This window comes from Nomascus leucogenys, chromosome 2 (assembly GCF_006542625.1).
Source record: "Nomascus leucogenys isolate Asia chromosome 2, Asia_NLE_v1, whole genome shotgun sequence".
In the NCBI taxonomy this organism is placed as follows: Eukaryota; Metazoa; Chordata; class Mammalia; order Primates; family Hylobatidae; genus Nomascus; species Nomascus leucogenys.
Window position 1 is genome coordinate 40,875,188 of NC_044382.1, and position 22,928 is coordinate 40,898,115.

General features: G+C 40.1%; 1 protein-coding gene and 1 pseudogene across 1 annotated transcript in view; one reads left to right on the forward strand and one right to left on the reverse strand.

The window, feature by feature from the left end:
- KLHL3 (kelch like family member 3) overlaps positions 1-22,928 on the forward strand; it is a 273,160-nt gene that overhangs the window by 61,836 nt on the left and 188,396 nt on the right. The window lies entirely within an intron of this gene.
- LOC115838567 lies at positions 19,738-20,609 on the reverse strand (annotated as a pseudogene).

The following is a 22,928-nucleotide window of genomic DNA, read 5'->3' on the forward strand; positions in this document are numbered from 1 at the left end:
ACAGCTGACCACTGCATATGACAGAACATCATGAGTGCCTAAAGCTAAAGATAAAGTGTTATAGGAGATGAAGAGAGTCCTTTCAGCAATAGTGGTTGAGAAAAGTTTCATGGAAGAGGAACCAAGTCTTGAAGGATGTAGATATTAAGAGTGAAAGAGTGACGGCAAGAGTGAAGTGAGAGAAGGAGAGTAAGAGAAAGATATTAACAGGTGGAGGGAATGAGTATGAGTACAGGCTCAGAAGGAAAAATATTCAGGATGTATTTGGGAAAGTTGTGAACAAGTTGTACTCCCTGAAAAAATTGTTAGAGCCCTCCAACAATTGGTTCTTTGTAGGCCTATCATTGTTCTTTTTCCACTCCTACTCCAACCCAAATAAAACAAAAGAATAGATCATTAATTCCTTCATTCAACTAGCATGTATTGAGTACCTGCTCTGTCCCAGGTGCTTTGCTAGGGAGCGTAAGCTATAAAGATCAACTAGCTTTGCCCTCAAAGGGCTCACAGTCTGGTGAGGAAGACCAACTCTTGGTTAGAAAAGGAGTTACATACAGAGTGCCCATTTTATTTGAAATAGGGCCACCTTGAACAGAATGAGCTTGACTGCATTGGGCTGATCGCCTGAGCTCTGATTTTAGCTCTTGGAGCAACTTCAGGATGTGTGGCATTCCAGGAGAACAGCTGCATACTATATTCTGAAAATGACTAAAGTAGCACCTCCGTTTTTTCCAGACCCACACCAATGACTCTCACTAGGAAGGAGAGCCAAACCCTAACCTGTCTTGTCCTATTGGGCATGTTGTTCCACAGACTTTTAGAGGGAAAGTTTCAGATTTTCTTGCTTTTGTCCCACAGAAAGGAGATATGGAGGAAGGAAGGGCTAAACTATAGAGGCCTCTCATTTTTTTTAAAAAAAAGTATAGATTTTTTATTGTTATTTCTTTGTGCAGCAAGAGATAATAATGATAGATATTATTTATTAAGTGCTTAGTTCCAGGCACTGTGATGAGAGCTCTAACATCCAGCATCCAGTTTAACCCACCAGCAGTCCTAAAAATTAGCTACTATTTTCATCACCTTTTACGAATAAGGAAACTGAAGCTTAAAAAGATTAAGTAACTTTTCCATGTCACATAGCTAATGAGTGGATATGGTGGAAAGTGTAGTTAATATTGGAATGCGTTTTATGTTTCATAATTTATAGAGAAAACTGAGGCCTAGAGAGAAGTGATTAGTCCATAGGGACAGAGGAAAATGATGTTAGAGCCAGTTTTAGAACCCATATCTCAATTTTATGACTTTTTAAATTTTTAAACCTTGTTTATAATAGAAAATTTCAAATATATGTATATCTATATGTCTATATATATCACTTAGTTCCTACAATTAGGTATTCATGATCAATCTTATTTCATCTGTACCCCTACTGTCTTGCCCCTACCATATTATTTTGAAGCAAATAGCAAAATATTTTGTCTATAATATAATCAAAATATTTCTCTAAGAGATGATTTTTGTGAAAAATATAATACCATAATCACATCTAAAAATTAGTGATAACTCCTAAATACCATCAATGATCTAGTCTACGTTCAGATTTCCAGCTGTCTCCTAAATGTCACAGTTTTTTTCTTGCAGTTTGCTTGCTTGAATCAGGATCCGAATAAGGTTCACACATTACAATAGATGTATTTCTAGCCTCTTTCAATCTATAGCTTTCCCTCCAGCATTTTTATATTCTTGTGATTGTTGAAAAAACTAGTTGTTTGTCCTGTAGAGTTTCCTGCAGTTTTGATTTTGTTGATTGTATCCCTGTGGTAGTTTAAGATGTTCTTCTCTTCTGTCTTCTGTGTTTCCTATAAATTGATTGTTGGATCTAGAGGCTTGATCAGATTCAGGTTTGATTTTTTATTTTGAAAGACTACTTCACAGGTGATGTTGGGTTGTGTTTCTCTATCAGGAGGCACAAAGTGTCTGATTATCTCTTCTTTTTGTGATTTTATAATAGCAATCATTGATTGTTATTATTATTATTTTTTGAAATAGGGTCTCACTCTTTCGCTGGAGTGCAGTGGCACGATCTTGGCTCACCCGCAACCTCTGCCTCCTAGGTTTAAGTGATTCTCCTGCCTCAACCTCCCAAGTAGCTGTGATTATAGGAGCATGCCACCATGCCTGTCTGATTTTTGTGTTTTTAGTAGAGACGGGGTTTCACCTTGTTGGCCAGGCTGATCTTGAACTCCTGACCTCAAGTGATCCACCCACCTTGGCTTCCCAAAGTGCTAGGATTACAGGCATGAGCCACTGTTCCTGGCCTAGCAATCATTGATTTTTAATGCCTAGATAATTTATTAGAGATTCCAAGGCCTTCCATTTACTGCCATGATGGAATATCAGGAATAGAATTTACCCTTTCAACTTAACTAAAAAACCCAATAAGATATATGAAACAATGGTTTTCAGACATTGGACAATAGGCATAATAGGACTGTGATTCTTGAAGAAAGAGAAGTAATGTCTGGCATCCAGTGAAAAATTACTGGATGTGCAAAGAAATGGGATAATATAACCCATAACATAGATAAAATTTAATTAATAGAAACAGAATTCAGAAATGACACATATCATAAAATTAGGTGACAAAGATACTAAAAAGCTATGATAAAAATGCTTTACATGTTCAACAAGTAGAGGAAAACACAAGCATAACAAGGAGAGAAATGGAAGATATAAGAAAACACCCAAGTCAAATTTCTAGAGATGAAAAATAACAATATTTGAAATGAGAAGTACATTGGATAGGATTAACAGCAGACTAGACACAGTAGAATAAAAAATTAGTACATTTGAAGGCGTAATAATAGGAAGTACTCAAAGCACAGAGAAAAAAGATGAAAAAAATGAACAGGGCATCAGCGAGCTGTGGAACAATATCAGATGGTCTAATATACATGTAACTCCAATTGGAGAAGGGAAGGGATACCAGAAAAGTATTTGAAGAAATAATGGCTGAGAAATTTTCAGGTGCCCTAGCAGGACCTGGAGACCTCGTTTTCTGTTGTAATGAAAGACAGGATTGCTTCTCTGTAGATAAAGAGAACAGTTTCATGATGAGCAGGCAGAAAGCCATAATCAATAAACTAACCCTTTTAGACTACGTAGTGACCTTCTATGTTATATGTGTATTGCTTTCCCCTTAGGACCATCTGGAAAATTTGTGATACTGGTCTTTTTATTTTACTTTTTAATCTATCCCTGAATCTCTTATTTACTCTTAAAGTGATTCCCTTCCCTCACCACCATATCACCAAGTGCCCCTGGCTAACCTAAGGAAGCCCTGTACCTGTTTCCTGAGCTGCTTGCCTGGGCTCCAGGGTCCTTTCATTCATCCATGCATCCACCTCCAGCTTTCCCTAATGAAATTTTGACTCACTTTGGTCCTGCCTGTCAGCTCATCTTAAAGGCTAATCCTTCATAATTAATTCTAGAGATTTCTGATGGGTTAATGTATAACACTAACAGGTTAACATTCACATTTAAAAGGCCATCCAGAGATTTGCTTTAATTCCTATTTATTTAAGGCCTAGCTCAAATACAATCTTATTTATTCAACAATCACTTCTCTAGTGGTACCATGAGTCATATACTGTGCTAGATAAATAAAACCTAGCTCTTGCCCTCTGGAGCCTCACATTCCTGAAAGACAGACTTACAAACAAATACAAGTTGTTATCACATAAATACAGTAAAGGAGGTATGAACAAAGGTTCTGAGCACTCAGTGGCGGAACAGTGAGCAGGACCTAGAGCACTCAAGAAGAAAGACTTTTGTAATGGGCCTGCAGGAGAAACAGGAGTGGAACAGTCTGAGAATGTAAAGAGAATATTGGGCAAAGAAAACATCATCAGAGACACAGAGATAATGAAAAATGTCAATTGCTATTTGCTAAGTCTTTCCTATGGTTTATGCACAAAGCTTTGCATACATTCTCTTACTTGACTCTCACAAACACCTTTTTAAATAGCTGTCTTTATAATATGTACTTTACAGATCTGGAAACTGAGGCTTGGGGGGAAGTTCCGAAAGTTACTCAAGGTTGTCTAATATGGCAGAAGTAGGATTGGAACCTAGATCTATCTGATTGCAAAACATATATTCTTAATCCTTAACTTACTAAAGAAAACTTGTGTTCAGAATATGGTAGGGTGAGGGCAAGGTAGTAGTAGGAGAGAAGGCAGGGAAGGTTTGTAAAGGCCAGACTTCTGAAGGGTTTTATATGTTATACATCCATGAAATAGCTTTTTTAAAATCCATTTTTGTCACCTAACTCCCAAGCCAGAAGGAATCTTATTTTTCCCTCTTAACCCCCAAGCACTTAATGTTTATATCTCACATCCATTTATAACTTTTGTTTTTTCCCATTTCCCCATTTACCATTAGGCAACACAGTTTTAATCAAAGGAATTATTTCTTTTTTGAAAAATTGTATAAACCAGGCATGGTGACGTGTGCCTGTACTTCCACCCACTCAGGAGGTAGTGGTGGGAGGATCACCTGAGCCCAGGAGTTTGAGGCTGCAGTGAGCTATTACTGTGCCACTGCACTCCAGCCTGGGTGAACAGAGTGAGACTATGTCTCTTAAAAAATATAATAAAAGAAAAAAAATAAAAATTATATATATTTAAATTATATAACTTGATTTGATATACATATTGTGAAATAATCATCACAATCAAGGTAATTAACATATCCATCATAGTCACCTTTTGTGTGTGTGTGAGAATACATTTTGTGTGAGAATACTTAGGATCAACAACAAATTTTAAGTATATAGTGTAACATTGTTACTGATAGTCACCATGCCATACATTAACTCTCCAGAACTTATTCATCTTGCGTAACTGAAACTTTCTACCTTTTAACCAACATCTTTTCATATCCTCCTTCCCTCAGCCCATGGTAAATTCTATGAATTTAACTATATTAGATTCCACATATAAGTGACATCATACAGTATTTGTCTTTCTATGTTTGGCCTATTTCACTTAGCATAATGTTCTCCAGGTTCATTCATATTGTCACAAATTGCAGGATTTTATTCTTTTTAAAGGCTGAATAATATTCCATTGTACATATATACCACATTTTCTTTATCCATTCATCTGTCAATGGACATGTAAGTCGTTTCCATATCTTCGTCCTTGTGAATAATGCTGCAATGAACATAGGAATGCAGGTATCTCTTCAAGATCCAGATTTCACAAAGGAATTATTTCTTATTTGTCATCTTTATCCCATATAATACTCCACTCATTTAGTGAATGTGCTCTACTCACAAGGAAGGAAGGAAGGAAGGAGGGAAAGAGAGAGGCAGTGAGGGAGGGAGGGAGACCTGTGGTTGTAGAAAGTTTAGGCACCTGGGCTTTGCATTTCTTTTATTTATTTATTTATTTTTGAGATAGGGTCTCACTGTTGCCCAGGCCGAGTGCAATGGTGCGATCACAGCTCACTGCATCCTTAACCTACGGGGCTCAAGTGATCCTCCTCACTCTCAGCCTCCCCGTAGCTGGCACTACAGATGTATGCCACCACACCTGGCTGATTTTCTCTATTTTGTAGAAACGGAATCTCACTCTGTGGCCCAGGCTGGTCTTGAACTTTTGACTCAAGCAATCCTTCCACCTCGGCTTCCCAAAGTGCTAGGATTACAGGTGTGAGCCACTGTGCCCAGCTGCAATTCTTTAAGAAGTTGTGGTTGCCTTGGAGAAATTGGAAACTCTCAGATTCATAGGCCATCCCTATATGCTAGCTGGTAAGTCATAACTCCAGCATTGCCTCCTGGGTTTCAGTGTGCATGACATCAATATGGGGCAAGTCAACTGAGCTTTCTTCCAAAAACTTACAGGAAAATATGGGCTGACCCACAAATATTATGAGCTCGAACCCAGGGTCATAGCAGCTCTCCCTGCAGTTTTTGCTGATTTCTAGATGTTGTGGCTCCCTTGCCTGCGATCCGTTTGGTGTTTAGCACTTAGCCATAAATCAGCCTTGTGTCCTATGGGTAGGCTGGGGCTGGAAAGTAGAGGGACGAGAGACCTAGAGACGTTAACTGAGAATGTGCAAACCAACAAGGAAGACAGGAACCCAGGCTATCTGCATACCTTTTTGTATAGACAGGTTGACTGTGTAGACCTTTTTCTAAGCAGCCTGGTTGTGGCCTGTGGCCAGTTAGTTGTGTCTGCAGAAGAAATTGAGCCTTTTCTCTTCTTAAGCCTCCTTCCCTCAAATTCCCAGACCTGGAGCATACCTAAACCTCAGTTTTACTGTTTTCCCTACACAGCAGATAATGAATCACCTGATTTAGAATCAGGGGATGTGGGTTCAGGTACTGTCAGCTACTCATTGTGTGACCTTAGGCAAGTCACATAGTCTCTCTGAGCTTTGGCTTTTTCAACAGAATTGGAGTTATGCCTCCAGTCCTGACACCCTGCCCCCTCTGCTCCCTCCGCCCTCTGTCCCGCCTTCCCCTTCCCCATCCCATAGTTGTTGGAAGAATGAAATGAGATAATATGGTTGAAAGTGTTTTGTGAATGGTCAAGCTCTGTGCAGTTAATTGTAAGGGAGGAGGAAGAGGATGTTGTTTCCTGAGGGGCATTTGGGTTGTATGACCATTGAGTAAGCCCTTCTTTCTGTGCTGCCTAAAGTGCCACCAGGTGGCAGCAGGATCCTATCTTCGCTTTAGTGGAGGATAAAGCTGGGAGGATAGGAAAGGCCTTTGGATGCTGCTTTGCTCTATCCTACAAAGGTGAAGAGGATTTATTTCTTTACCACTGTCCACATTTCTCACTCCGCCAAATCCCTCTGGTTAATATTAAATACTTCCTCAAAGGAGCCCCCCCTCCTTTTTTTTTTTGAGACAGAGTCTCACTCCGTCGCCCAGGCTGGAGTGCAGTGGCGCGATCTCGGCTCACTGTAAGCTCCGCCTCCTGGGTTCACGCCATTCTCCTGTCTCAGCCTCCTGAGTAGCTGGGACTACAGGTGTGCGCCACCACACCCGGCTAATTTTTTGTATTTTTAGTAGAGACGGGGTTTCACCGTGTTAGCCAGGATTGTCTCGATCTCCTGACCTCGTGATCTACCCGCCTCGGCCTCCCCAAGTGCTGGGATTACAGGCGTGAGCCACTGCGCCCGGCCAGAAGCCCCATTTTTAAACTAGAATCTCAGGACACTTTCTCCACTTTTGAAGAGGCACAAAGAAGGGAAATAATTTGTCCAATATTAAACAATTAGTTCATTCGAGAAATAAGACTTCAGTTTAGGTTTCTTCCTATGGGTGCAGTCCTTTTGAAAGTGTGAGTATTTTCAAGATGTTTTGGGAGGCTTGAAGCGGCTTTATTTCTTTCAGTGGAGGGGATTTTGAGGGCCTTCTGAGACAGAGGGAAATAGGAAACCTGTCTGTAGCATTCATTTGAAAATCTTGAAGTGTTACCTTGATTAAGAAACTGATTAGGGCAACCTTTTTAGGAACCACCAAGTATCTGAAAGGCAAGCCTTAGAAACTGTCAGATATGTACGCTAGATAGAGTGCAACAGACACCTCAGGAGAGAGAATCCATGGTGCATTGTTTTAAGGGTTGCATTTCGGAATATGGAATTTTGCACCAGACTTGCCTTCCTGATTATATTCTCCTCAGAGGCAAATGTTCAAACGAGACTATTCTCAGTACACTCTGGCTTATGGCAAAGGAAGGTGAGAATGAGGGAAGCCAACCTTAACCATTTGCTACTGATAATCCACATAAGGTGGCAGAGTAACAGAAATAAAAGCATGTGGACTTGAGAGTCCAACAGATGCTGGTTCAAAGCCTGCCCCAGTTACTTACTTTTACAGGCAATTTTCTTAGGTTCCAGTTTTCTTATAAAATGGGAGTAATAAGACCTACTTTGTTAGCTACATAACCTTTGACAAGCTATTTAGCCTCTGTGTAACTCAATTATGTCTGTATAATGAAGATAATAATTAAATGAAAAGTCCTACTTCACAGGATTTTATAATGATTAATAGGCTGTTTCCTAGAACAATGCATGACATATAATAAGCACTTGGTAAACATTAGCTGTTGTTTTTGGTATTATTATTATCATCATCATAGAAGGTTGTTATGAGAATTAAATGAGACAGTGTATGTAAAGGTTTTAAAGAGAGCAGACACTCAATAAAGTGGTATTTATTTATATGTAACTAATAACCACAGTGATGTAAATAGTATTCACCATAAACGAACCTGCTTATGATGTAAGTACGGGAGTATTATTTTGTCTTTTGTTTTATGTTTATTCTTACTCCGTTATTTGAAGATATTCTTGGCTTTTAAAAATATGGACCTATCTTTTTTTGTAATCTAAAGGCAATAATAATGATTAACATTTATTGACCCCTTTCTGTATGCCAGACCCTGTGCTTTATATATATTGTCTTAGGAGAATTTAGTAACTCGTTTAAGTACATACATCTACCAAATGATAGAACTGGGATTTGAACCCAGACAGTGTGATTCCAGAGGCTGTTTTCTTTTATACTATCCTGCCTACTTAACAAAACGTTTGGACTAAGAGGATCCCATATTTTAGCAATAGAATTATGTCTTGTGGCTGAAAGATATTTAAGAATTAATCATAAAATTTATAATACATGTGAGGCATAATAAAAATGTTCATTACCAGTGATCTGGCAGATCCACTTTTGGATATCTAACCTCAGGAAATAATCCAAAATACAGTCACAGTTTTATGGATAAAGGTGTTTATCACAGTGTTATTTATATTATAGTTTGGAAAAGTTTTAGGGCACTCTAAACATCTGACCAAGGAATGGTTAGTAAAACATGGTATATCTACTTGATGAATTTTTATGGAGGTCTTAGTAATTGTAAACGGTGATGCTGTTTAGAACTTTGTAAGAAAACAGATACTGTATGTATGTGAAGTCATGAGAAGATAAGTAATAGATATTTTCTTTTTCTTTCTTGTATATTAATCTTTTATTTCCTCATTCCGACAAGATGAATGGAAAAGGGATTCTCAGTCCTTTTAGGAGTTGGGGAATTTGGACAATTTTTAAAGGTTGAATCTTCTCTCACCAATAGGAAGTCTCAGGGAATCTTTTCTTTACTCAGCAAGTAGATTTGGCCCCTTGGTGGACACTTAGAAAGAGTCAAAAGATATAAAGTCCTGGCTGGGCGCGGTGGCTCACGCTTGTAATCCCAGCACTTTGGGAGGCCGAGGCGGGCAGATCATGAGGTCAGGAGATCGAGACCACGGTGAAACCCCGTCTCTACTAAAAATACAAAAAAAATTAGCCGGGCGTGGTGGCGGGCGCCTGTAGTCCCAGCTACTCGGAGAGGCTGAGGCAGGAGAATGGCGTGAACCCGGAAGGCGGAGCTTGCAGTGAGCTGAGATTGCGCCACTGCACTCCAGCCTGGGCGACAGAGCGAGAATTCGTCTCAAAAAAAAAAAAAAAAAAAAAAAAAAAAAAAAAAAAAAAGATATAAAGTCCTGAATCTTCTGGTGAGATGCTCACAGTTTTGTTAGCAACAAGTTTGTAACCAGGAAGCAGAGTGGTATATGTAGAATTAGAGAAGGGCTGGGCAACAGGAATAGACTTTGTATACATGCACTGAGGGGAGCCAAGGACTGGAGGGACAGTGCGGCAGAGCTGAGACACAGAGGGGTTAAGTGGCATGCTTAGGGCAGCACAGTGAGACCATGGAAGAGTTGGGATGAGAGTCCCTGGACTCCTGGCTTCCAGAGACATTGATAGTCCCCATCCGTCCAACACCAGAGGCAGTTTTGTTGTAGCTCTAAATGTATGAGTAAGTGGATGCTCCTCGTGGCCTCTCAGAAGGATGCATAAGAATATGAACTATTTCTCACTAGTTGTTCTATAGAAGAACTCAGGAACCTTCACATAATACCATAGGTCAAGTTTCCACTGAGTTATTGATGTAGAAACCGTATCTCAGACTCATTCCACGAAGCTAGAAGCCCAGCATTTTCATTAGGCTCCAAAATCAGATTTAACATCTGCTACTGAAAGCTCCTGGCTGAAGCTCTTCCAGGAATAACTCGGAAATCCTGGTTTCATACTTCTCTCAATTCCCTTTAATCAGAGACAGAGGGCATTTTTTGAAGCCATATGGGTGAGGAGGGGTTTTATCTGAAAATGTCCATGAAATGTTCCAAGGTTATGGCAGGCATGATTAGCTTATATATGTCTTCCTAAGAGTCCATAAGGTGAATGCTGAAGTTACTCATCAGTTTGGGAAGGCTGAAAGCCTGTTTATTCTGTGTAATAAGATGAATGCATGCCATTTGGATACCCATTCCTCTGGAAGATCCTCACCTGAAGAGACTGGCTTGTGTGGTAGATAGCAGACAGAACTGTTGGTCAAGGCCAGTCAGGGATGCTGGACTTAAGCTATAGCTTTGCAGATTTACCAATCTGTATAGTCTTTCTCATGTACCTACCTCCTGGGTTTCTTGGAGAAGCCAGGGAATTAGATTCTGATGAAAAGGCATAGTCCTACTCTGCCTCTTTCTAAATACCTAACCATGTTGTAATTGTCTGGATTACTGACATTGCCCCCTCAGAAAGTGCATTTGTCAAGAGCAGGGGTCCAATCTTACTATTCGCTTTGTCCCCAGTGTCAGACAGATAACTTGGCGGGTACTCAGTAAATGATAGTTGAACAATGAATGAAAGAGGATGGAATTTGAAGCTAGACAGACCAGAATTTACCACTGTGTGACTTCAGGCAACTTGCTTAATTAACAGTTTTAAAATTTGTAAATTGGAATAGCATTACTTACTTACAAGAGTGTTTTTAGGATTAAGGTAATGAATGGAGGGACCTGATAAGTGATGTTCCTTTGGATTCTGATTCAGTAACAGTAACAAAGGTTGGAACATAGAATCACAGAATTACAAAGCAACTAAGAGAAAACTAGCCTCATTTCTGCCTGGCTAAGTCCTAATCCTTTGGATCTCAGTTTAAAAATTATTTCTTCCAAGAAGTTTTTCTCCTGTCCCCATTGTCCCCTGAGTAGGTTAATTCCTCCTGCTAAGTACCTTCATAATGTTATATTTTCTCCGTTACAGCACTTGTCACAGTTCTTTTTTTTTTTTTTTGAGACGGAGTTTCACTCGTCACGCAGGCTGGAGTGCAATGGTGGGATCTTAGCTCACCACAACCTCCGCCTCCTGGGTTCAAGTGAGTCTCCTGCCTCAGCCTCCGGAGTAGCTGGGATTACAGGCAGCCACTGCCACGCCTGGCTAATTTTTTTTTTTTTTTGTATTTTTAGTAGAGATGGGGTTTTACCATGTTGGCCAGACTGGTCTTGAACTCCTGACCTCAGGTGATCTGCCTGCCTCAGCCTCCCAAAATGCTGGGATTACAGGTGTGAGCCACCACACCTGGCCTTATCACAGTTCTTTTAAAGTATTATCTCTGTTAGACTGTAAACTCCATGAGGGCAGGGATTATATCAGTCTTGCTCACTATTGTATTTAAGCACATAGTAGACATTTATTAAATATTTATTGATTGAATGAAGCAGGGGCTTAGGAAGGATAGGTAATTTGCCCAAAGCACAAGCTAGACTCCACATCTCTAGACTCCTTGCAGCACAACTCCCTCATGGACAGGCACTTTGGATTCTCAGGTTTTTTAAAGAAGTTTTTGTCTTTTTCTCCTTCATTAAGAAAAATTATATAAGCATTGTATGTTCTTAGTAGAATATTTAGGAAATACAGTTAAGCAAAGAGACACAAGGAAAGAGGGAAGGAGTTTAGAAGGCATGGTGCAAACTTTTTTTTTTTGAGACGGTGTTTGCTCTTGTTGCCCAGGCTGGAGTGCAATGACGCGATCTCAACTCACTGCAACCTCAGCCTCCCGGGTTCAAGCAATTCTCCTGCCTCAGCCTCCCGAGTAGCTGAAATTACAGGTGCCCACCACCACGCCTGACTAATTTTTTTGTATTTTTAATAGAGACGGGGTTTTGCCATGTTGGCCAGGCTAGTCTCAAACTCCTGACCTCAGGTGATCCACCTGCCTTGGCCTCCCAAAGTGCTGGGATTGCAGACATGAGCCATTTCACCTGGCCATGATGCAAAGATATGAAGGAAATCTTAAAGCTAGTGAATAAAAGCCACATTATCTTAGAAGGAGTGAAAAAAAAAGACAGTTGGTTTCCCAACTGAAATTATGGAAGACAATGGAATAATACCTTTAAAATAATGAAATAAATAACTGCCAATCTGTAATTCCATATCTGGTGGAAATATTCTTTAAAGGTAAAAGTTAAAATAAAAAACACACACTTATTTTTAGACAAAGAAGTTGATTGTTTACCCCTACTAGACAACGAGATAAGAATAATAAATAAAAGGTTATATGTATAGGAAAGGAATATAAAATTGTCATTATTCAAAAACAAGGCCGAGCACAGCAGCTCACACCTGTAATCCCAGCACTTTGGGAGGCCGAGGCAGACAGATCACTTGAGCCCAGGAGTTTGAGACCAGCCTGGGCAACATGGTGAAACCCCATTTCTACAAAAATTCAAAAATTAGCTGGGCATGGTGGCACACATTTGTAGTCCCAGCTACTCCAGAGGCCGAGGTGGGAAGATCACCAGAGCCCAGGAAGGTTGAGGCTCCAGTGAGCTGTGATTGCACCACTGCACTCCAGCCTGGGTGACAAAGTGAGACCCTGTCTCAAAAAAAAAAAAAAAAAACAAAAAAACCCCAAAAAACCCAAAAAAACAAAAAACAACCCAACATGATTATGTCCACAGAAAATTCAAAAGAAGCTACAAGTGAATCATTAGAATTAGTAAATTAATTTAGCAAGAGCTGAGAATACAAGTCAACAATAAAATTCCTGGTATTTTAATATACCAGCAACAAATAATTAGAAAATAAATAGTGTTGATTAAGTTTTATCTTAAAAAAAAGGCAGCAAGATGGAACAAATAGGAAGGAAATAAAGACACGTTACCCAAAAGTCTTGTCACATCACCTGGGGATAAACACTATTAATGTTCTGGGATACTTTCTTTCAGACATTTTCCTGAGTGTTATGCACGCATGCACGTGTGTGCACACACACATAAATTAAAATATTTGTCTTTGTTTTTAAGTTGAGAAATGTGATAGAAAATAGGAAGAGTTTATAACTGGAATTATTAGGAAACCAGGCTATCTAGTGACAGTGTCCAGAAGAAAGGGAGACTACTGCTGTGGAAAAGCAGAAAGCATCTTTGGAGACCCCAGGATGTAGAAAATGGCCTCCAAATCAATAACTCAATAGCTTTTACTTTTAGGCTGTATGTTCCCTTATTAGAGAAGGATTTGGCTCACCGAAAAGGATAAAGTTCTGCCCTGCATTGGCCTTTCAGAGAGAATCTGGTTCCTCTAATAGAATCATAATGGGGCCCGCTCTCCTGGAGGATGGTTGCCCTGAAAGGCCTTTCGTTTCTAAAAGCTGTTCCAAGAACCTGTCAAGGCAATTAATTAAAAGTTAATAGAGCATTTTCTTCGAGTCCCAGGACTTGCTCAGCTATCTTATTGGCACAACTCTTATTGGCAAATGACATTTGAGCTATAAAAGTCCACCTTGCCCTTGAGCTTCCTTGTGACCAACGTGTGTTTTTATTTGTCCTCCTGCCAGTGCAGGTATCCTGAGCTCTCATATTTCAGATGGAAATTTAGCTTTCTGCTTCTTCAGATACTAAGTCTAGAGGGTATAGTCCTCATTTACTATTCAGATCTACATACCACTTTCAAGTAAAGATTTGTCATCCCAGATGTTATTCTACACCTACAGTTTACAAATATCTGTTGAGTTCCCCTACTTTGTGTCAGATGCCATACTTGGCGCTGGAGCTACTACAGTGAATAAGGTACAAGCCCTGCCTTTGAGGAATGCATGTTCCTTGAAGGCACACATGTAAACAGGTCTTCCTGGTACTGCATGTTAAGTATACATAGGGTGTGGGAGCAGTGACTAGGGGATCCTAATAGCCCTGGGGAATTAGATAATGTTGTTGAGAAATGTTTAAGTGGAATCTTCAAGACTCAGAATTTCATGACTTATTGACAGTACTATAATCCTTGTGTAATTAGGATTATGTCTTTATGTTCTCATTGGATAATTAATAGAACATAGGTTTGAAAACGTTCTGGCATTTAATAAGTAAATAATTACTGCCTGACTTGTTTTTGTTTTTTTTTTTTTAGAGACAGGGTCTTGCTCTGTTGCCCAGGCTGGAGTGCAGTGGCATGATCATAGCTCACCATAATCTCGAACTCCTGGGCCTAAGTGATCCTCCTGCCTCAGCCTCCTGGTTAGATAGGTGCATGCCACCATGCCTGGCTAATTTTTAAATTGTTTCTGTAGAGATAGGGTCTTGCTGTGTTGTCCAGGCTGATCTCAAACTCCTGGTTCAAGGGATCCTCCTGCCTTGGCCTCCCAAAATGCTGGGATTACAGGTTTGAGCCACTGTGCCTGGCCCTAACTTGGTTTTTAAAGTAGTAACTTTCAAGATCTATATGTATTAAATTCTTTTTCCATGCCTAGGACAGGTCTTTGAAAGTTCACAGTCTAGCTGAGAACAGGTTTATCTACCTAAAATAGAGAATAGCAGGAAACAGTCAATGGCCAGATGCAACAGATATACTTCTGTCACTAACATCACACATCTTTTCATTCCCTCAGGGGAAACACTATCCCAGCCTCAACAAGGAGCTTGATTTGGGCACAGAAACAGGAGAAAGAGACCTGTCTTGCCTCCCTTATCCAACTGGAAATATTCGTCATCTTCTGTCTTCAGTTTATTGTATGATCACATTTATTGCACGGGTGGCTTCAGGAAGGATTTTAGGGATTCCTGGAAATAATCAGTCTTGAAATACTCCCCTCTTCTTCCTTCATCTAGGATGCTTCCTCTTCTCTCAATATATTCTCACTTATGGGTATAAAGGTCAGTTGAGTCCTCCTTTGATATTAACTCTGCCTTCAGTTACCCTTAACTTTCCTTTAGTCAGCTTTCAACCTAGCCTGAAGAGAAGCCTTTGGAACCCCTGTGTACATGTTGATGGGAATGTAAATTAGCACAGCCATTATGGAAAACAGTATGGAGGTTCCTCAAAAAATTAAAATTAGAACTACCATATGCTCCAGCAATACCATTCGTGGGTATATATCCAAAGGAATTGAAATCAGCATATCAGGGAGATATCTGTACTCTCATGTACATGGCAGCATTATTCATAATAGCCAAGATATGGAATCAACCTAAATGTCCATCAATGGATGAATGGATAATGAAAAAATGTGACACACATACATAGACACATACACAGATATATATACAATAGAATACTATTTGGCTTTTAAAAAGAAGGAAATACTGTCATTTGCGCCAATATAGATGAACCTGGAGGACATTATGCTAAATGAAATAAGCCGGGCACAGAAAGACAAATACTACATGATCTTAGTTTTATGTGGAATCTTACAAAGTCAAACTCATAGAAACAGAGAGTAGAATGGTTACCAGGAGCTGAGGGGTGGTTGTGGAACTGGGGAGATACTGGTCAAAGTTTCCAAATTTCAGACAGAAGAAATGAGTACAAGAGATCTATTGTCTATCACGGTGACTGCAGTTAATAGCAATGTATTGGATTCTTGAAAATTGCTAAGAGTAGCTCTTAAATGTTCTCACAACAGAAAGTGATAAGTTTGTGAGATGATGGATATGTTAATTAGCTTGATTTAACCATTTCATAACGTTATACATAAAACACATTGTTCACTGTAAATATGTATAATTTTTGTCAACTATACTGTAATTTAAAAAAGTAAATTAAAAAAAGAAGGAAAGACTTCAAAACCAACACATTGAATTACTCCCCTGGTATATTGTAAATGCTTTAAAGCCTCAGCTTGGTTGTAAATTCTTTAAAGCTGTGTCTTGTACTTTTTCTATACCAAATGCAGAGCTAAGTATATAGTAAGGGCTTAATATATTTTTCTTGATTTATTATTCTACAAAAAAACAAAGCTTACAGGAAGAGAGATTGACTCTGTTCATTAGGCTGATGAACTATGCTGTTCAGGCAGAGAGGAAACTTAGGGGACTTGCTGCAAGAGTGTTTTAGCATTTTCTCATTCAGCTCTGGTTTCCTGGACAGACATATTCAGGATAGTTTGCTAATTCTTTGAGGGCATAAACACTTATTCATTCCACTGATAGTCTTCTTTTCTAGAAGCTTTTAAAGATATGAGAAATTATTCTCAATCCAAAATGATTGAGGTTGGGGGATAGGAGGTTTTTGGAGTGCTGGCTAGAGGAACCTGTTTCCAGGACTATCTGGCAAACATGAAAGTCCAGTCTCCTAAAAGGCTTATCTGGCAACTGGAGAGAGGGAGGTGAGACCTTATTTCATACACCAGCTTGCTCACCGATAGACCAAATTGATATGAACTATCCACAAATACTGCAAAAATAGAGGAAATAAAGGCTGATTTTCTGAAGTCTTTCCATGTTTCCTCTCATATAAGACTTTTACCCACAATACTTGGTTTATGTTTCCATTATACCTTCTTCTCGAAGTAGCTACTTATAGACTTGTGTTTGCCTACCTGTCAGAACGTAAGCCCCTTAAAGGTGAAGGCATACATTAAAAATACATTTAATTCACTACTTTTTTGAGGTAAAAATAAACACAAGAAAGACTATTATTGATAGTTACACCATTTGCTCAAGAAAAGTTGAAAAGAAAAAACAAAAACATCTTTATGGAAGGAAATTGCTTTTATCAAGGAAAGAATGCCATAGTATTTAGTCATATACAGGAGATCTCTTCTGTGTGTTCAGGGTGGAAGTAACGATTAGAGGAGATTGGGTATATGTATGTGGGTGAGAGGAGGGAGGAATATTAGAATTTGATGCTCTTTCCTGCTTTTGGTGGTGTGTTAGTTTGTTCTGAGTTGCTATAAGGGAATACCTGAAGCTGGGTAATTTTTAAAGAAAAGAGGTTTATTTGGCCCATGGTTCTACAGGCTGTATAGGCATAGCACCAGCATCTGCTCAGTTTCTGGTGAGGCCTCAAGAAGCTTACAGTCATAGTGGAAGGTGAAGGGGGAGCTGGCATATGACATGGCAAGAAAGGAAGCAAGAGAGGAGGAGGTGCCAGACTCCTTAAACAACCAGCTCACCTGAACTAACAGAGCGAGAACTCACTCATCACCAAGGCAGTGGCACTAAGCCATTCATGAGGGATCCGCCCCCATAATCCAACACCTCCCATCAGGCCCCACCTTCAACATTGGGGATCACTTTCCAACATGAGATTTGGAGGAGACACACATCTAAACCACATCAAATTGTTTGATCAGAATCATTTTAATAATGGCAACTAGCATCATATTTCTTTTCTTTTCTTTTTGTTTTTGAGATGAAGTCTCTCTCTGTTGCCCAGGCTGGAGTTCAGTGGCATGATCTCCACTCACTGCAACCTCTGCCTCCTCAGTTCAAGAGATTCTTCTGCCTCAGCCTCCTGAGTAGTTGGGATTACAGGTGCTCACCACCATACCTGGCTAATTTTTGTATTTTTAGTAGAGATGGGGTTTCACCATTTTGGCCAGGCTGGTCTTAAACTCCTGACCTCAAGGGATCTGCCCACCTCGGCCTCCCAAAGTGCTGGGATTACAGGTGTGAGCCACCATGCCTGGCCTAGAATCGGTATTTCTTTACCAAGTAAGTAAAGTGACATTTACAGCTACTGCCATGAGATGGTTAGATTTTATTTCATTTGTGTGTTCTGCAGTGCTTTTGTTGTTCATTTATTCCAAAATGATAAAACAGAGAATAGAAACCCTGAAGAGAATGAATAAAGAGAGAATAAGGGAAGGAGGGAAAGAGGAAGAGAGAAAGAGATTTTCAGGAGAGGAAAATGTGAAAGCTAATGTGCAAGAAAAAGCACAATAGAAAAATCACAGATGTTTCCAGAAACATTACTTTTTATTCAAAAGAAAATATAGTTACTTTTTTTTTTGAGACAGGGTCTCACTCTTTCACCCAGGTTGGAGTGCAGTGGTGTGATCGTGACTCACTGCAGCCTGGATCTCCCAGGCTCAGGTGATCCTCTCATCTAAGTATCTGGGACTACAGGTATACATGACCACACCTAGCTAATTTTTTGTATTTTTAGTAGAGATGAAGTCTCACTGTGTTGCTCAGGCTGGTCTTCAACTCCTGGGCAAAAGTGATCCTCCACTTTGGCCTCCTAAAGGGCTGGGATTACAGGGTAAGTTGCCGAGTCCAGCCTACAGTTACATTTTTAACATACAAATAAGCTGCAGTTCAGATTTGATAGATACAGGGGAGGTTTGTTCTAGGAAGTGGTAGAGCTGGTCACTATTTAGTAACAGTGACTGCAATTAATAGCCATTTGAACACTAGCTTAGTGTCTTTCGAGAACAGTCTAGTTGATTCCCCTGTGTAAGTAACTCTGTGGGGATGAAGGCTCTTTTAAAAATGTTTAAGCCACAAGATATATGAGAAGGTTTTAAAAATCTGGCGCTAATTATAAAAATGCTACTGACAAAGTCTCTGAGATCCAGTGATAGAGTAATAATGACCTCTATTTAATATACATAAAGAATTAGGGATTAAAAGCCACTTTGTGAGGAAAGCTGTATCTACATTGGCCATTAATAAGTTAGTTAAAGCAATTTCTAGCATAATTGCTATGCTAAAGAATTTGTGGCCAGTTCTAATAGCACTGTTAGTGAATAAAATGTATTGTTATCATAAACTGGAGATATGATTCAAGCATGGGAATTAATTGTAATTACAACACTTCGTTTAAATGTTAAGTTAAAACCAGCCCTTCAACTTTAGTCCAAAGTTAGTTTGTTAATTAATTAATGAATTATAAGGGGGGATTTTCTGACTTGGCTAATTAACTGAATAGTTATATGATTGAAGGTTACAGTTTTCATATCTGAGAATAGACTTGCTTCAGTGCTAAGGAGGTATAGCAGTGTTTTTACTAGGCATATCATTAGTCATAACTTTTGTAGATATTCCATTGAATAAAAGTATCTGTGAACATTGCTCCCCAGCCATCACTGCTGTTTGCCTCTCTCTCTGCTTTCTCATTCTCATTCTCATTCTTTGCCACAAATGATGGCAGCCAGGTTGTTTGAATTATTAGAGTTATTCTCTTAAGATAAAAGGGGTGGTATGTGTGTTCATGTATGTTAGAGGGTGTGTTGGATAGACATATGAGACAGGCAGTCTTAGCCTAAAGGAAAAGTGGGTATAAAGTTGCTATTTTTGGTTCTGGTTTCTTCTTTCTGCATCTTGCCCTATTCCCACCGTTAACTGTCCAGCTCCCATTCAAGAAGAGCTTCAGCATTATCAATTTTCATATACCTGTTGGTATACGAGCCAGTCTTAAAGACCTCTTGGAATCTATGTGCATAGTGGAGATGGCAATATTTTCATATCTTTCCCGAGGTGTGAAGCACCAGCAGTGGTGAATAAGCACTACCAGGTCCTTTTGGAAATTTTTGTTGAGAAAGCCATAAAAGAGAGGGTTTATACATGTGGAAACCATAGCAACCAAGTGGCAAACTACAAATACCAGGTCGTGGTGGCAGCTCATCAGCACCTCATGATACCGGTCAAAGATGACACTGAAGATATTCAGGGGCAGCCAGCAGGCTCCAAAGGTCACCACGATGGAAATCAAAATTGTGTTGATCTCTTGTTCTCATTGAGCTGGCTCTCATTTTCCTTCTTCTTATCTACCTTTGCATTTCTCCTGCGGAGGCAGATAACAATCTTCAAGGAGCAGATGAGGATGAAGCCTAGAGGAACAAAACACTGCAGCAGAAAAAGGGAGGTGGTGAAGAGCAGCCGGTCCTTTTTGGAGGGCCAGTTCTCCACACAGGCCACCTGGTGGGTGTACAGGTCAGTGGGGAGAGAGAGGTTGAGGAAGGGCTCATCAGTGAGGTGGTAGGACAGGAAGAAGGGAATAGACAGCAAAAGGGATAACAGCCAAATCAGTGTGATGCTCCAGTAGGCATGAGTCACACTGGGCTTCCAGCCACGGGGGTTCACAATTAGCTGATACCTTCCGACAGCAATGAATACAAGTGAGAATATGGACACAGAGATTGAGACACTCTGCACATAGGATGTGAGTCTGCACATGGTATCCCCAAATATCCAGTGGTCCATCAGAGTGTAGATGATAGTAAAAGGGATGCACATGACACACACCAAGATATCAGAGAGGGAGAGATTGGCAATCAGTATGCTGGTGAAATGCTGAGCTTTTCTCTGCTTCTTAAAAGATGTTGATAATGAGAGAGAGGTTTCCAAAAAGGCCCACAATTAAGACCACAGTATAGGCTATGAATAATAGGAATAAAGCTGGAGAAGGGGGTTGACAGGACTCAGTAAAAGAATGCCGAGTTGTTGTTCTTTGTGCTGGTTGTATTAGATGCTGGGTGGTTTAGGGAAACTTCCATTGTGTCAGGATTGTAAGAAGAGATTTTCTAAGCTTATTTGTGTTGTGGGTGGATATTTTGGCCATTAGTTCTTGGAAGGCACTTTGTTCTGAGGCATCCGATGAGAAATTAGTAGGGTTTAATCTTCCCTGATCTGTGTCTGTATTTGATGGAAACATGTGAATGACTTGAGCACACTCTTGAGACCCTAAAAAATGAAACAGAACCCGGAATATTAATGCAAGTTCTTAATATGGATAATTCTCTAGGGGTAGCAAAGCCCCTGAGAGGACATAGAACAAATATCCAGGGGATCTCTGTGTACCTTTACCCTCCTCTCATCTCATCTCAGGTGCTTTCTTTGTCCCGCTAGTATAGTCTTTAGAGCTAGTGAGGCAAGGAATGTAACAGCATCTTGTTAACTGTAGAAGCAGCCAAATGTGTTTCTATCCCTATCAACTTCTGTTTTTTTTTTTTTTTTTTTTTTTTTTGAGATGGAGTCTTGCTTTGTTGCCCAGGCTGGAGTGCAGTGGTGTGATCTCTGCTCACTGCAACCTCCACCTCCCAGGTTCAAGCAATTCTCCTGCCTTAGCCTCCCAAGGCAGGAGACAGGGAGTACAGGCGACTGGGACTACAGGTGCATGCCACTATGCCCAGCTAATTTTTTGTATTTTTTGTATCTTTAGTAGAGACGGGGTTTCACCATCTTGGCCAGGCTGGTCTCGAACTCCTGACCTCGTGATCTGCCCACCTCGGCCTCCCAAAGTGCTGGGATTACAGGCGTGAGCCACCATGCCCAGCCAACTTCTGTATTTTTTTAGGGTCACCTGAGTATGTACACACTTGCTTCAATGGACTATAAAAAGTCAGGAGGATAGGGATTGTGCTGTGGAGGCCTGAGTACTATGTTTGAAGTTGGGTTCTGTTATGGTTTGTTTGAATGTTTGTGTTCCCTCCAAAATTCACGTTGAAACTGAATCCCCAATGCAACAGTATTAAGAGGTAGGGCCTTTAGGAGGTGACTAGGTCATGAGGGCTCTGCCCTCACGAATGGATTAGGGCCTCATAAAAGGGCTTTATAAGGGCAAACTCACTCCTTTTATAAGGAGGCCCTAAGTGAGTTCGCCTCTTCTGCCCCTTCTGCTGTACGAGTATACAGCAACAAGGTGCCATTCTGGAAGAGAAGAGCCCTTACCAGACACTGAACCTTTTGGCGCCTAGATCTTGGACTTCCTAGCCTCCAAAACTGTGAGAAATAAATTTCTATTGTTTATAACCTTGTGATATTTTGTCTGTGTTATTTTGTTAAAGCATCACACATGGACTGAGACAGGTTCCAGTTGGAGCATCACTTCTTGGTGTTTGTCTGACTTTGTTGTAGGTCAGTACCCTTCCTCCTCTGTTTTCTTATCTGTAAAATGGGGATAAATAATATCTATCTATCTGAGTAGTTGTGAAGATTAAGTGAGAACACACATCTAAATTTGTCCCTCAGCCCCAACATAGAGCACATAGTAGGTACTCAGTATTTGTATGTTGAATAAAATTTGTCAGCTCTACTGCCCAGAGCCAGTCTACAGCCTTTAGTTTGGAGGCCAGAATTACAGAACATATCTGCCATGGAATAGCATATGCCTTCTCCTCTTTTCACTTCTTCCACTCTCTGGGATTGAAGCCATAGGCAGTTTCTGGGTATATTGCTCAAATTTTGGAGATCAAGGCAAGGAAGGCAGCCAGTGTCTAGTGAGCTATTACCCAGAATTAACTTCATTTAAAAAGCATTCCTCCAATTCTTCCTTCCTCCAGATCCTTTCTTCTTCTAACTTCCAGAGGAAAGGCAGGCTCTGGTTCTATGGTTCTGTGGCTCAGCATAGTTTAGGGTGGTTATATTCAGTGGAATTATTCATACCAGGATGTACAACAGGCTTGAAGGATTCCCTGCCATTCAAAGTGCTGGGATTTCTGGCCCAAAGAGAAAACATTGAAAGACAGCAAAGGCGGAGGAGGGGGGGACTCCTCATCTTGGTTTATTCTTTAGTAGTTTGAAGAAAACTACATAAATAACATTGATAAAGGGAACTGAGCAATAGGAATGAAAGGGAATGCAATTTTGTTTGCTGTTTGAAATTATGATGGCCTCTTCTCACGTTCTCTCTGAGATCTAAGGCTTAGCAGTTTCTTATTGGAAAGAAATCACCTTAAGAATACTTAGGTCTGTCATGGTTTCAACAATGGATAACACAATGAGGAACAGCATAAAAATACCACAGATGAACTGGGCATGGTGGTGAGCACCTGTAGTCCTAGCTACTCGGGAGGCCGAGGAGGGAGGATCCAAGG